Here is a 15632-nt window from a genome sequence, read left to right as displayed (position 1 = left end):
GGGACTAAATTGGATACAAATACAATTCTTGTCACGTCAGCTAGCCGTGGCAGCATTTAGCGTGGTAGAGAGGATGTCATCTCAGCACTCCGTTTCCCTTATCATTGTCGGAAAGAGTCGAGGGACCACATTGGTGTCCGAACTTGAATCTGGAGGACTAGCATAAGTAATTTTAAATTTCGATAACCAAAATGAGTAATCGCGTGAATCTTAAGGACCAAAATGGGAATTTAGTGTATGGTAATACTTATATTTCACCAATTATTATTATTTTAGTATTAATTCTTATGAATATTTACATTTGTTTTACATGAGCTTAAAAGTTCTAAAGCCCGAAACCGCCAAAAGAATGACTGCACTGCAATTCAATAGTGACCCAATAGAATTCGATTCGGCCCAATTGGCCAGGTTAATTAGGTCAAGCTACGGGATCGAATCCCCAAGACCCCAACCCTGATCCTTCGATTTAGTAACTTTTTACTTTTTAATTTTGATATATTAATAGGATAAAAACTTTTACATAGTTGTACAATCACATTTATTTTTTTAGATGACAATTCATGTGGTTAATGAAAATAGTAGTTATTTTTAATAATATGACGTTATATGATTAAATGCATATGTAAAATTACTTTATATAAAGAGTAAATCATACTTTTTGTCCCTAAAATTTACTAAAAGTTTTAAAATTATCCCTAAGTTTCAATTTGTTTCAACTTTATCCCAAAAATTTTCGATTTACATCAATTCTACTCCTGAGCGTTAACAGTGTTGAAATCACTAATAGACGTTAGTGACGTGGCAAAAAAGGATTCTAATGTGGCAACATTGTGTGCGAGTCATTTTTAAAATATTTTTTTATTCTTTATTTAAAAATTTATATTACAAAAATAAAATGGCTAAAAATCCCAACCTAAAACCTTAAAATTTATTTCTTCATTTTCATCTTCGTCTTCATCTTTTTCACTCTCTGTAAAAATAAGAAACCCTAACTAATGGATTCCCAAGGCTCTGTATCACCATCACAAAAAAGCAGTTGGCAACAACGAACGCTTACATGCAACTGTGGTAAATCTCCTGTATTGAGATGGTCGAAGACACCAGAATATTCCGGCCGGAGATTTTGGGACAGTGTATACTTTGATGTAAGTTTGTGTGTTTTTTATTTTGATGTCTTCATGGATTTTTTTAAGTTTTTTTTTGTTTATATTGTAGATTGGGAAGGAGTGCACTTTTTTTCTTGGGTAGATGAAGTTGCTAAGATAGAAGAGGCTAAAATTGCAAGATTAAGATGAGGATTTTCACCTTAAAGGCTAAATTAGTTTATGCTAAATCCAAACTGTTGGTGTCTGTTATTTTTGGTGTTGTGAGTTGGTTTATGGTGATTTTAATGTTTTATTTATGGGTGAAGAATGAAACCCATTTGAGATTAGGATATTGATGCGTTTGGGACTGCTGAAATTAGCAGAAGTAAGAATAGGATGGTCGTTTGTAATCAGTTACAAAAGTGTACTCAACTAAAAAATTTGTTAATATAGTTGTCCTTGAAGCTTAAATTATGTTTCACAAATACCCCTGAAAGGATTAAAATAGTTTGAATTTAAGATCGGGATTAAGAACCTGTTGTCACAAATTATCTTACATGATATAGACAAACTTATGTAATGAGAGATAATTTTAGCAGTGCACTAATAAAAAAATTGCATGAATAAATCCATCACATTAGTCATTATCAAAATAACATAAGTTGTTAATTAAGATAATCTCTAATTAATATAAGTCATAATCAAAGTGAAAACTTAATTACATAAGTCATTAACAAAATAATTCAATAACAAAAGAAGAGTTGGTCCCACATAGTTTAATACAAAATATCAACATTTTTTATTCTTTCAAAAGAAACACTAAACACAAAATGTCTGCCAACTAAGATCCTGTGAGAGCACTTTGAGTCTGACTCCTTTGTGATGAGGGTTGTCTTTGTGCACTTGAAATTGAGTTACTCCTAAGCATTCTAATTAGCCTTGGTGGTTGAAATTTTTTGTGTCCTTTTAGTTGAACGTTAGACCTTGCTGCAACACTGGCCAACCTGGTCCTCTTATACACTAACCGAATAGATCCAGTATTTTCAGCAGTGTTGTTCTGGGCTAGCAACGTTGTAACAGTTGCAGCAGTTCCAATATTAATGTGCTGGATTCGCGATGTTGAGGGTGTTGCAGCAGTTTCAGCATTGTTGTTTTAGGCTGGCGATGCTGAGGATGTAGCAGCAGTTGTTTTCTATGATGGACAACAATAAAAAATAGCAACAATTAATGGACAAGTACTCATGCTTGGCCTTCTAAGAGGCAGCCTTGTTTGTTGTGACTCAATTTTAGACAACGAGAATATTTTTGTTGTAATCCGAGCCTAAATGTGCTTGGGCCCTGTGGTTCTTCACCTTCTTCTCTTGTTCTTTTCTTCTTAGGCCTCCCACTTGGCACTTTGTATGGTGGAGGCATCAGATCTAGATGAGTAGTTCTCTCCCACATAGTGTGTCCATTACAAGGGTTAATTATGGGGGTATAACAAGCTACATAAGCAGCTTGCAATATATTTTCTAATATCATCTTTAGCACAATTAATTGTACTAACTGCATATGGACAAGGTAAATCAGTCATCTGAAACTTTCTACAAGTACATTCTTTCTTCAGAAGGTCTACTACAAATTTGTCTCTACCTCTTATGACTTCAATTTTTGAAATTTTGGCAGCTACCGAAAACCACTACCTAGAAGCATCTATTTCCTTTTGTAACTTAAGCTTAGTCCTAGGAAGAATGCCATCCTTATACTTCTCAATTAGTTCCTTATTTTCAGCCCATCTCTTCGTCAAATAAACTCTAATATCTTCTAGTATTGTGAATATTGGTTTTTTCCTTGATTCAATAACTGTAGAGTTGAAGCTTTCACACATATTATTGACAAGAGCGTCACATTTAAAATAAAATTCAAACTTTGATTTAGTCTAATACTTTGGACAAATTCTTATCAAGTGTCAATAGGCATCTTCACTAATGACTCAAATATCCATCAACTCTTTTTTTCATGCCACTAGATATGTACATTTCGCAACTCTCCACATTCTTTTCTTAAGGTTCAGTCTTAATTTTTTTTTTTTTTAAAGTTAGCATAAAGGTGTCTCACACAAAATTTGTGATCAACACCTAAAAATAATTTATCAAAACTTGACACCAAACTCTGCATATAAAAGGTGCATAATTTTAATCAAAAAATATATAGTGCCAAATTTCAAATAATACAAACTCATCACCACTATGCACTAGTTACAAGTATCACAAGAATAAGCAAAATATTGGTGAAAAATCCCATCAATACTAAATAATACTGTTTAATTAATACTGTTTAAGCTAATGATTAATCAGCAAAAAGTGTACACTCATGAAAAAATTTGTGACCTATATAAGCTCAGAAGCCAAGCGTAATCATAAAGCTCATCACAGGAACTGCGGTAAAGCAAACATAATCATTTAATATAATGATTTAATACAACACAAAACATAATCTGATAATCATTTAATATAATAATTAATCACCTAATAAGAGAGAAGCATCGTTTAATTTATAACAACTCAACACTCTGACAAAATCCAATTGGCCAACAAAAAAAATAAAATAAAATTCCATCAACATTTGCTCTATTAACAACTCAACAGTGAAAAGATTAAATGAATACAATCATTCATGAGGGAATTTCAAAATGATGTAAGCTCAATAGCAGAAGGCAAATGATTAAATTCACAGCAATTTTTAACTACACATGAATATATAGTGCATAATTTTAAATACGTTAAAATTAAAAGAACATTAATATATAGTGCAGAATCTTAATTACATTAAAATATAAGTTATTAGATTATTTTTTATTGGTTAGATGTAAGACTCAATTTTTAAAAAACTTTATTTTGAACTAATTTTAAATTATATATTTAATTACAACTTTAATTTCAAAAACTATTTTATTGAGAATAATTAAAGGTATTTTTGATTAATTAAATTTGAAATAAATTAAGATTTTTATCCAAAATCTATAATTTTGGATTATTTTTTTATTTATAATTTAAAATTTTAAAAACTCAAAAATAATGAGGTTTGGCTATTTAAATTAGAATTTTATCTAATTTTATCATTATTAAATTATTCTCTATATTTAAGTTATAAAGTTAGTAGTTGTTAAATAATGAGAATTTTATATGACTTAATTTAAATTTTATATTTTCATAATTCAATATTTTAATTTTTAGGGATAAAGAAAATTGATTATATTATTATGTATTGTCAATTAGAGAAATTGATTAAGAATCAATTAGTATTTTTATACCACAAATAATATCTTGAAGTAATTTTAGAGATTAAATAAGTTTTTCAAATTAATACTCTATGCTCCAATTTTATTAAAATTACCTTACACAAATTAAACCCAAAACTCCCAATTTTATACACAAACCTTAATTTTCTACCCTAACCCACCCTCACTCTTCTCTCAGCGCCGCAGCCCCTTCCTTAAACCCTAACACTCATGACTCATCAGTTTCAGACAAAAGAAAAGAAAGACAAAAGAAAAGAAGGGAAGATGGAAAGAAGGAAAGGGGGAGGAAGAGAGGGAGATCCGAGGGTGAAGGAGCGCCGATGGAGGGGCACCGGAGCTGGTAGGCCGCGCCATTGCGTCGCCTTGGTCGTCGTTGGGGAGCAAAGATGCGCGTAGGGGAGGAGAGGCCGTCACAACCGCGTTGTCATCGCGCACAAGAGGAAGAGAAAGAGAGCGACAGGGAGAAGAGGAAGGCGTCGCCGCCGTTCGTGCCGTCACTTCCAGCCCACGTCGTAACCGTTCACGCCGTCACCTCCAACCCGCGTCGTCGCCGTTCATGCTTGCTCTGCCGCCATGGAGTGCGTCACCGTCAGGAGACAAAATGCGAGAGAGAAGAAGAGCTGTCGCATTCTGTCGCCGCTGATGGACCCGTCACCGCCAAATCCGCCGCTGCTGGAGCCTCGGGCCGCCGGACATTGATGAAGAGTTTTCTTTGGTGGTATAGAAATTCTTCTTATAGAAATAAGAACTTCGTTGTAAGCATAGCTTCCAAACTAACAAACAATCCTCCCAATCAAAATTTGGTTTTGTCACAAGTACAAACCCCAATGAAAATTAACCGAAGTATTCAAACCTCGGGTCGTCTCACAAGGAATTGCAATGAAGTGGTCAATTATTGGCTATGAAGAACAAAGGGGTTTGATTTGGTTAACGGGCAGGAAAATAAATGACAAGAAAAGTAAGTCAAGCAAGCAATTAAAGAAAGCAAGTAATAAAGAGAGACATTCATGGCAAGGATTGAGAATATAGGCTTTCTATTCTAGTCATACAATGATTAATTCATCTTATTTAGTCAACTCCAACAAATGGAAGAAGGTATCAAGTTATCTTCACATAGGGAGAACGTCAAACAAGACTAGTTAATCATATCACAATAATAAACTAGAATTTATCTTATTACGTCATCTCCGATGATGGAAGAAGGTGTAATATTATCTTCACACTCGAAGAAAGTCTAATAAGATTAGCTAATCTCAATCCAAAAGTTCTAATCAACTTACTAATTAAATTATCAAAAGATTAGTGTCAATGGAAACAATATTAGCTAACAACTCTAGATCACCAACATGAGTTGGGTGTTGATGACTCAAGATTGCCTAATTATTCTTTCCAAGCCAAGAATGCTCAAGATCTACTCTAACATCCAACCAAGCATTTTGTCAAACACTTATAAGGCATAAGATGAAAGCATGGTAAAAATGCAAGAATAATAAATCTACCAACTACTAATTGCAAGGAAAGTAAAATCAACAACTCAATTCAACAATAAAAGGGACATCAAACATCAAATTATATTAAACGAGATCCAAATCCAACATGAGCATTCATAAACATAAAAGTAGGCATGAAAGGAAAATTAACAAGGGAACCAAGAGAATTAAAGTGTAGAAACAAGAAATTGTAGTAGAAACAAGATGAAAACAAGAAATTGGACCTAAATCTAAGATGCAAAATAGCCTAAGAACCCAAATTCTAGAGAGAAGAGGGTGCTTCTCTCTCTAGAAACTAACCTACGCGATGCCAATCCTACAACTAAGTGCTCCCTGATGAGCGGATATTTTATACGCTTTTTGGGGTAATTTCATGTAGATTTTAGTATGTTTTAATTAATTTTTAGTAGAATATTAATAGTTTTTAGGCAAAAATCATATTTCTGGACTTTACTATGAGTTTGTGTGTTTTTCTATGATTTCAGGTATTTTCTGGCTGAAATTGAGGGAGCTGAGCAAAAATCTGAGTTAGGCTGAAAAAGGACTGCTGATGCTGTTGGATCCTGACCTCCCTGAACTCGAAATGGATTTTTTGGAGCTACAGGAGTCCAATTTGCACGCTCTCAACGGCGTTGGAAAGTAGACATCCAGGGCTTTCCAGCAATATATAATAGTCCATACTTTGCGCGAAGATAGACGACGTAACTTGGCGTTGAACGCCAAGTACATGCTGCTGTCTGGAGTTAAACGCCAGAAAAACGTCATGATCCGGAGTTGAACGCCCAAAACACGTTATAACTTGGAGTTCAACTCCAAGAAAGGCCTCAACTCGTGGATAGCTTTAGTCTCAGCCCCAGCACACACCAAGTGGGCCCCAGAAGTGGATTTCTGCACCAATTATCTTAGTTTACTCATATTCTGTAAACCTAGGTTACTAGTTTACTATTTAAACAACTTTTAGAGACTTATCTTGCACCTCATGACATTTTTAGATCTGAATTACATACTTTTTGACGGCATGAGTCTCTAAACTCCATTGTTGGGGGTGAGGAGCTCTGCAGCGTCTCGATGATTTAATACAATTCCTTTGTTTTCCATTCAAACACGCTTGTTCTTATTTAAGATGTTTATTCGCGCTTAATTATGAAGAAGGTGATGATCCGTGACACTCATCACCTTCCTCAATCCATGAACGTGTGCCTGACAACCACCTCCATTCTACATCAGATTGAATGAATATCTCTTAGATTCCTTAATCAGAATCTTCGTGGTATAAGCCGGATTGATGGCGGCATTCATGAGAATCCGGAAAGTCTAAACCTTGTCTGTGGTATTCCGAGTAGGATTCCGGGATTGAATGACTGTGACGTGCTTCAAACTCCTGAAGGTTGGGCGTTAGTGACAGACGCAAAAGAATCAATGGATTCTATTCCAACCTGATTGAGAACCGACAGATGATTAGCCGTGCTGTGACAGAGCATAGGAACGTTTTCACTGAGAGGATGGGAAGTAGCCACTGACAACGGTGACACCCTACATAGAGCTTGCCATGGAAGGAGCCTTGCGTGTGTTGAAGGATTTCAAGGAAGAGTTGAAGTTCAAAGGACAAAGCATCTCCAAAACTCCAACATATTCCCCATTACTGCACAACAAGTAACGCTATTATTCTCTATTATTTTTCTTACAATTTTAAATACTTTGACTTCTTACCACTAAATCCAAATAACCTTATTGGCCTCCTGACTAAGATTAATAAAATAAACATTGATTGCTTCAAACCAATAATCTCCGTGGGATCGACCCTTACTCACGTAAGGTATTACTTGGACGACCCAGTGCACTTGCTGGTTAGTTGTGCGAATTACAAATTCGTGCACCACTCCCCCCATTTCCCAAACTTGAATTCTGCATGAAATACTCTCAAAAACGAGTTATTTGGGCCTGGGCAGCTCAGAAATTTTTCCCAGCATTTTCACTTTAATTAGGTCACGTGCGAGCAGTGACGCGTACGCGTGGGTCACGCTTACGCGTCGCTTGGTGTTTTTCCATCCACACGTACGCAATTGAATGGAGTTAGGGGCTAAGGCAATGGCAATCAAATCAACCCAAAATTGAATTGAGTTATGAGAAAGATTTTGCAAACTTGCAAGAGAAGATGATCATGGGTGGAAACATGCAATTGAGCAATCGAACCCTCACCGGATGTGTATCCGCTCTAGTCACTCAAGTGTATAGGGTTGATTCATTCAATTCTCCCCTAATCATGCTTTCCAAGATTTGTTTTTTATCTAAAAGTTAACAATTATTTCATGCATGCATACAAATATCATGAGAACTTTTCCATAGGTTGTAATGGGGCTAGGGTAAAGGTAAGGATTTATATGGTCAAGTGGACTAGAGATTTGAGTCTTTGATTAACTTAAACTTTCCACCTAACCTATAACAACCTATACAAATTAAATGCTAGCCTAACTACCCATTCTTCATTTTTTCACACACTCATGTATTCTCTTTTTTATCACAACACATATGCATTGATTTTTATTACACTTTACTTTGGGGCATTTTGTCCCATTTTTATTACTTTTCTTTTTCTTTCTCTTTTCTATATATTTTTTCTTTATTTTATATATATATATATTTTTTTTTCTTTTTGTAATAAAGTATCTACAAAAGTATCAATGCATATGGTTTTACATTTAATTAACACATGATTATGTACCCAATTTCCAAAATTTTGACAAAAATATAAAAACACCTTTTATCCCAACCAATGTTCCCAACTCTCCCAAAATTGAATGATAAGCACTTTCACTAGCCTAAGTTAATCAAAGATCCAAACAAGGGATATTTATTGTTTTTCACTTAGGGCTTGTAATGTGCTAAAATTAAGAACAAATGGGTTTAGAATAGGCTCAAAGTTGGCTAACAATGAAAGATGAAAGGTAAGGCTATTTGGGTAAGTCAGCTATTCGAAACAATGGCCTCAATCATATAAGTGCATCTATGCACAAAATAATGGACATATAAAATCAAACAAATCAAAGATTACAATCATAGAAAGAGAATAATACACACAAGAATGAAAATAAGTGGTTATATGATGTAACCACACAATTAGGCTCAAATCTCACATGCTTGTGTTCTTAGCTCAAAAACATGATCCACAATGTATATAATTCAAGCAAGTTTTAAAATTTTTTTTTTCAATCAATTGGGGTGCCCTAAAGATAAAATCCTTGGAAAATTTCATTATTTTGACTAAGCTTAATATATACATATGCAAAACAAGAAAATGGAACTAAAATCCTAAGAGACCTAAAAAATGAAATGCAAAAGTGTTGGGATTAGAAACTTGTCACCCAAAAATGCCGAGTGGTTGGACGACCTCCCCACACTTAAAAGTTTGCACCGTCCTCGGTGCACTCAAAGATGAGCAAGGGGGTACGGCGACTTTCCAAATTGCTACCTCCAGCTGGTAGGTCAACCGGTGCTACGTGTCCTTCTTCCGCTTCTATTTTTGCTTATGGTGTATCATTCATAAAAAATAGAAAATAACACCGTAAGAAGAGAAAATACAAAATCAAGGAAGCGTAAATTGTTGGAATGTAGTCAATCACTAGAATGAAGTAAGTGAATTAGTGTGACATTGATGAGAAATAGGTGTGTGGGTCCTAGATTGCATGCGGTTTAGAATGCACACCCTGGTATTTAAAAGCTATGTCACTATTATACAAAAGAAGTATGCACTTCACTCATCCTAGTGTGCTTGAAATACTTTAAGAAGATTTGTAAGTGAAGATACAAACAAGTAGTGACGAGGCAAGAAAGCATTCAAGCAACGTCAAGCAATTGTGAAATTGGATAATGCATGTGCATTGATTGACATGCAAGCGAACTTAGTGAACAAAATGGTATATGAAACTTACACATCAAACAATGACACATATTAAAGTTATGGCAATACCTAAGTGACATAGAAGTGGAACGCATGGGTGCTATGGAACTTAGAAAAAAAGAGATATAAGAGTTAAAATTAATCACATAGCAAGCATGGTCCACAAAGCTTGAAAAGCTCAAAAATGTGTCACTAGGTAAGCTTTCGATCCAACTTCACAATTCTAGAATCTCAATGCATGAAGTGGGTGATGTTCAATCATAAACAAGCATCCTAAAAAAATGCATTGATACTGTACAATTGCCTAACAATGGATGATGAATGCATGGTGGTCAGAACATGCAATTCAAAAGATTTAAAAGCCTAAAGGCAATGTCTTATGTACTTGGTATTCAAAAATGTTAAATATAAAAATTCAAGACCAAGTAATCAAAATACAACCTCAACAAAGGAGTCCAATAATGAATATCAAAAAAATTATGCTAGAATAGCATTCAATTAATAATGGGCAGCAATAAACAGTAAATAAGATTAATAATCCAACACTTATAATGAAAAATAGGAAATTAAACGAAATTTAAACTAACTAAATAACTAACTAACTAATCAACTAACTAAAAGAAATGGTGTTAAACAGTGTTTGGTAGTGTTGGATGATGGTTGAAGGGTGGAAAGAAAAGAAGAGAAGAAAAAAGGAGAGAAATCGAAAGAGGAGAAGAAATGAAGGTGGTGAGACAGGGCACTCCATGCGTATGCGTGGAGTGATGCGTGAGCGTGGATGCGTAAAATGGGAACGACGCGTATGCGTGGGTCACGCGTACGCGTGATGGGTTATTAAGAGATGCGACGCGTATGCGTGGGGTGACGCGTACGCGTGGGTTGGTTTTGTGCTAGGGGCACAAATCCAGCACGCAACTCGCATAACTCTCAGGTTTTACTATGGAAGGTGAAATTTTTGGATCCACGCGTACGCGTGGATGCTGCGTGCGCGTGGATGGTCGAAATTCTTGGTTTCACATGTACGCGTGGGTTGGTGCTCTGTTTTTCGAAATTTTTCTATGTTTTTACACCAAGCCAAGCATTCCAAGCCTCCAAACAACTACCAAAACATCATAAAACCTTATTTAACCTACTAGACTCCCAATTAAACTTAAATAACTAAACAAAACATGAAACTAAACCTATTTTACCAATATGTAAAAAAGGAAAAAATGAAAAAGATTTTACCATAGTGGGGTATCTTCCACCTAGCACTTTTGTTTATTGTCCTTAAGTTGGACTTTTGGGGAGCTCTCATCAAGGTGGCTTGTGCTTGAATCCATCCTTGAACATCCACCAATGCTTGGACTTCCATTGTGCATCATCATTCAAATTTAATAACTCCAAACTTTGATGGAGTTCTTCATAAACCATGGACTCCCAAAGTTGATCCTCCTCTTATAATTCGGGATCCCTGGTGCGGAATTTCACAACCCACACTACTAATTGGCAAGTGCACCGGGTCGTACCAAGTAATACCTTACGTGAGTAAGGGTCAATCCCACGAGGATTGATGGATCAAGCAACAAGAGCGTTTGATAGGATTAGTTAGGCAAGCAGAAAATAGTTTTGAGATATTCAAAGAGCATTAAATAGTACTTTAAGAATTTCAGAAAGCAAGCAACAATGAGTTGGAAATAAAATATTTGAGAAAGAAGTTAAGGTTTCAGAGTTATCTATTTTTCTGGATTTATTTTTCTTACTGATGAGCGGATAATTTATACGCTTTTTGGCATTGTTTTTAGTATGTTTTTAGTATGTTTTAGTTAGTTTTTATTATATTTTTATTAGTTTTTATTTAAAATTTACTTTTCTGGACTTTACTATGAGTTTGTGTGTTTTTCTATGATTTCAGGTATTTTCTGGCTGAAATTGAGGGACCTGAGCAAAAATCTGATTCAGAGGCTGAAAAGGACTGCAGATGCTGTTGGATTCTGGCCTCCCTGCACTCGAAGTAGATTTTCTGGAGCTAAAAAAACCCAATTGGCGCGCTTTTAACTGCATTGAAAAGTAGACATCCTGGGCTTTCCAGCAATATATAATAGTCCATACTTTGCCCGAGATTTGATGGCCCAAATTGGCGTTCTAAATCAGCTCAAGATTGCCAAGCGTTAAACGCCGGAACTGGCATAAAAGTGGGAGTTAAACGCCCAAACTGGCACAAAAGCTGGCGTTTAACTCCAAGAAGAGTCTCTACACATGAAAGCTTCAATGTTCAGCCCAAGCACACACCAAGTGGGCCCAGAAGTGGATTTTTACTTCATTTACTCATATTTGTAAACCCTAAGCTACTAGTTCTCTATAAATAGGACCTTTTGCTATTGTATTTTTATCTTTGGATCAATTTAGATCTTAGGATCATCTTTGGATCAATTTAGATCCTCAGATCATCTTTGGAGGTCTAGTTCTTAGATCATGGGGGCTGGCCTCACGGCCATGCCTAAACCTTGTTCTTATGTATTTTCAACGGTGGAGTTTCTACACACCATAGATTAAGGTGTGAAGCTCTGCTGTATGTCGAGTATTAATGCAATTACTATTGTTCTTCTATTCAATTCAGCTTATTCTTGTTCTAAGATATTCATTCGCACTCAAGAACTTGATGAATGTGATGATTATGTGACGCTCATCATCATTCTCACATATGAACGCGTGCCTGACAACCACTTCCGTTCTACAAGCAAACAAGGCTTGAATGTTTATCTCTTGGATTCCTTAATTAGAATCTTCGTGGTATAAGCTAGAATTGATGGTGGCATTCTTGAGAATCCGGAAGGTCTAAACCTTGTCTGTGGTATTCTGAGTAGGATTCAAGGATTGAATGACTGTGATGAGCTTCAAACTCGCGATTGTGGGGCGTTAGTGACAGACGCAAAAGAATCACTGGATTCTATTCTGACATGATTGAGAACCGACAGATGAATAGCCGTGCTGTGACAGAGCACGTTGAACATTTTCACTGAGAGGACGAGACTGTAGCCATTGACAACGGTGATGCCCAACATACAGCTTGCCATGGAAAGGAGTAAGAAGGATTGGATGAAGATAGTAGGAAAGCAGAGAGACGGAAGGGACAAAGCATCTCCATACGCTTATCTGAAATTCTCACCAATGAATTACATAAGTATCTCTATCTTTATTTTATGTTTTATTCATCTTTTAGTTATCTATCCTCCATAACCATTTGAATCCGCCTGACTGAGATTTACAAGATGACCATAGCTTGCTTTATACCAACAATCTCCGTGGGATCGACCCTTACTCGCGTAAGGTTTATTACTTGGACGACCCAGTGAACTTGCTGGTTAGTTGTGTGAAGTTGTGATAAAGAGTTGAGATTGCAATTGAGCGTACCATGTTGATGGCGCCATTGATGATCACAATTTCGTGCATCAAGTTTTTGGCGCCGTTGCCGGGGATTGTTTGAGTTTAGACAACTGACGGTTCATCTTGTTGCTTAGATTAGGTATTTTTCTTCAGAGCTCTTAAGAATGAATTCTAGAGTTTCAAGGTGATGTTCTTATCATCACAAAAGCTGGTTGATTCTCATCAATTTAGCTCTTGAATGTAATGTCCTGCTGAAGCTTGGCTAGCCATGTCTAATCTTTTTAGACTAAAGCTTTAGACTAACATTGCATGATTCCTGGAATTCTCATTAAGAATTTTGATATCCTTATTTTCTTTTTCACTCAATTTTTGAAAAAATCCAAAAAAATTATAAAATCTTAAAATCAAAAATATTTTATGTTTCTTGTTTGAGTCTAGTGTCTAATTTTAAGTTTGGTGTCAATTGCATGTCTTTATTCTTCTAATTTTCGAAAATTGCATGCACTATGTTCTTCATTGATCTTCAAGTTGTTCTTGATGATTTCCTTGCTCTGATCTTTAAATTCTCTTGTCTTGAGTGTTTTGTTGTTTCTCATATGCATTCTCAATTTGTTAGTGTCAGTAGTATACAAACTTCTAAGTTTGGTGTCTTGCATGCATTGTTTATTTGATTTTAGTTACATTTTGATTATTCCTCATCATTAAAAATTCAAAAAAAAAATCTTAATTTGTGTCTTTTCAAGTCAATAATACAGAGAATTGAAGATTCAGAACATGCAGCAGAGGAATTACACAGAAAAAGCTGGGCGTTCAAAACGCCCAGTGAAGAAGGAAAACTGGCGTTTAAACGCCAGCCAGGTACCCTGGCTGGGCGTTTAACGCCCAAAAGGGTAGCATTTTGGGCATTAAACGCCAGAATGGATACCATTCTGGGCGTTTAATGCCAGGATGGCACAATAGGGAAGATTTTGTTTTTAATTCAATTTTTTTTCAAGTTTTCATAATTTTTCAAAATCAAATCTTTTTCAAATCATATATTTTCAATCATATATTTTCAAAATCAATTTCTTTCCATTTTCAAAAATACTTGCTAACAATTAATGATTTTATTCAACATTTCAAGTATGTTGCCTTTTCTGTTGAGAAAGGTTTAATGTCTGAATCATATCTTTTAAATTTCTTGTTAGCCAAGTCATTAATTTAAAAAATCAAATCTTTTTAAATTGTTTTTCAATCATATCTTTTTAATCACATCTTTTTTAAAATAGTTTTCAATCATATTTTTTTCTATTTCTAATTTCAAAATCTTTTTCAAAAATCACTTTATTTCTTTCTCAACTTTAATTTTCAAAAATCATTCTTCAATTTTTCAAAATTTTTTTTCAAAATCTTTTACTTTAATTTCAAAAATTCTTCCCCTCTTCTCACATCCTTCTATTTATGGACTAACACTCCTCCTCAATGCACAATTCGAACTCTATCCCTCTTGATAAGTTCGAATTCTTCTACCTCCTCCTTCTATTCTTCTTTTCCTCTGACACCTTAATGAATCTCTATACTGTGACATAGAGGATTCCATATTTTCTTGTTCTCTTCTCTTTCATATAAGCAGGAGCAAAGATAAAAGCATTCTTGTTGAGGTTGACCCTGAACCTGAAAGGACCTTGAAGCGAAAGCTAAGAGAAGCTAAAGCACTACTCTCTGTAGAGGACCTAACAGAAATCTTCAAACTAGAAGAAGATATCGCAGCCGAAAATAACAACAGTGCCAAGAATGCAAGGAAGGTGCTGGGTGACTTTACTGCACCTACTCCCGACTTCTATGTGAGAAGCATCTCTATCCCTGCCATTGGAGCAAACAACTTTGAGCTTAAGCCTCAATTAGTTTCTCTAATGCAACAGAATTGCAAGTTCCATGGACTTCCATTGGAAGATCCTCATCAGTTTTTAGCTGAATTTTTGCAAATCTGTGACACTGTCAAGACCAATGGGGTTGACCCTGAGGTCTATAGACTTATGCTATTCCCTTTTGCTGTAAGAGACAGAGCTAGGATATGGTTGGACTCACAACCTAAAGAAAGCCTGAACTCTTGGAAAAAGCTAGTCAATGCCTTCTTGGCAAAGTTCTTTCCACCTCAAAAGTTGAGTAAGCTTAGAATGGAAGTCCAAACCTTTAGACAGAAGGAAGGTGAATCCCTCTATGAAGCTTGGGAAAGATACAAACAATTGATCAGAAAGTGTCCTTCTGACATGCTTTCTGAATGGAGCATCATAGGTATCTTCTATGATGGTCTGTCTGAACTGTCCAAGATGTCATTGGACAGCTCTGCTGGAGGATCTCTTCATCTGAAGAAGACGCCTGCAGAAGCTCAAGAACTCATTGAAATGGTTGCAAATAACCAATTCATGTACACTTTTGAAAGGAATCCTGTGAACAATGGGACGAAGTAGAAGAAATGAGTTCATGAGATTGATACTCTGAATGCCATATTGGCTCAGAACAAAATATTGACT

The 15632-nt window shown here is 35.5% G+C and overlaps 1 non-coding gene across 1 annotated transcript; it reads right to left on the bottom strand.

Annotated features, from left to right (window-relative positions):
• Positions 1-15266: 15266 nt before the first annotated feature.
• On the bottom strand, positions 15267-15374 carry LOC112793663 (small nucleolar RNA R71). The gene has a single exon (XR_003198365.1). It is a non-coding gene; the product is annotated as a small nucleolar RNA R71 (small nucleolar RNA).
• Positions 15375-15632: the final 258 nt, after the last annotated feature.

This window comes from Arachis hypogaea, chromosome 3 (genome assembly GCF_003086295.3).
Source record: "Arachis hypogaea cultivar Tifrunner chromosome 3, arahy.Tifrunner.gnm2.J5K5, whole genome shotgun sequence".
NCBI lineage: Eukaryota > Viridiplantae > Streptophyta > Magnoliopsida > Fabales > Fabaceae > Arachis > Arachis hypogaea.
The sequence above is the reverse complement of the archived record's forward strand: the minus strand, read 5'-3'. Positions and strand labels throughout refer to the sequence as shown.